Source organism: Myotis davidii, unplaced genomic scaffold, assembly GCF_000327345.1.
Source record: "Myotis davidii unplaced genomic scaffold, ASM32734v1 scaffold46, whole genome shotgun sequence".
NCBI lineage: Eukaryota > Metazoa > Chordata > Mammalia > Chiroptera > Vespertilionidae > Myotis > Myotis davidii.
The window spans coordinates 9,384,634-9,385,674 of record NW_006383006.1 but is presented as its reverse complement, the minus strand read 5'-3'; the positions used below and the strand labels follow the sequence as shown (position 1 = coordinate 9,385,674).

Here is a 1,041-nt window from a genome sequence, read left to right as displayed (position 1 = left end):
CGCCCCTCCCTGACTGCCTGATCTTGCCCCCAACTGCCCTTCTCTGCCAGCCAATTTGGTTCTGATTTGTTGGTTTCTATGCCAGTCAGCATCAAAAGCTTTGCCTCCTAGGCAGCCATTGGCTCCTCACAGTTGACCCAGATTTGGTTCTGATTGGTGGGTTTCTATGCCAGTCAGCATCTCTCGTCCTGATCAGGGAAGCAGGGCTGATCAGCAGCTGCCCCAGGCTGCTGGCAAGTGGGCTGAACTGCTGACATCTCAGAGAGAGAGAGAGAGCTGCTGGTGAGGCTTAGAAAGAGAGGCAAGGGCTGAGCAGCAGCTGCCACAGAGGCTGCGGATCAGACCCTGCTTCCCTCTCCGGGCCTCACAAGCAGCGGTGGGAGCTGTTGATCAGCCCTACATCTCTCTCTCTCTCCAAGAAGTCAGCATTTCATCCTGCGTGCCAGTCCCCGCCTACCCGAGCCTGCTGCATGCACAGCCTGGCATTCGGTCATCCCTTCGGTTGTTTCGGACATTACAGACCCTGGCTCTTTATGTATATATTTGGCTCATTTTATTTTGCTAAGAGACATTTGATAGAGATGGGTTACTTACAGGGTGGAAAAATGGCATACTATAAAATACACGCTGATCACAGTGTGGACATAGATGTGGATATTGATTGGCCTATTGCGGAACAACGAGTATTAAGATATGGCTATTTTGGCAAAGAGAAGTTTAAGGAGATAAAACTTTTGGCTTGCAGTATTGATGGATGTCTCACCAATGGCCACACTGATGTATCAGGAGACCAAAAAGAAATAATATCTTATGATGTAAAAGATGCTATTGGCATAAGTTTATTAAAGAAGAATGGTATTGAGGTGAGATTAATCTCAGAAAGGGCCTGTTCAAAGCAGACACTCTCTTCCTTAAAACTGGATTACAAAATGGAAGTCAATGTACCGGACAAGCTAGCAGTTGTAGATGAATGGAGAAAAGAAATGGGCCTGTGCTGGAAAGAAGTGGCATATCTTGGATATGAAGTGTCTGGTGAGGAGG

At 47.5% G+C, this 1,041-nt stretch overlaps 1 pseudogene; it reads left to right on the top strand.

The window, feature by feature from the left end:
- Nucleotides 1-1,041, top strand: part of LOC102763376 — a 2,917-nt pseudogene that overhangs the window by 1,547 nt on the left and 329 nt on the right.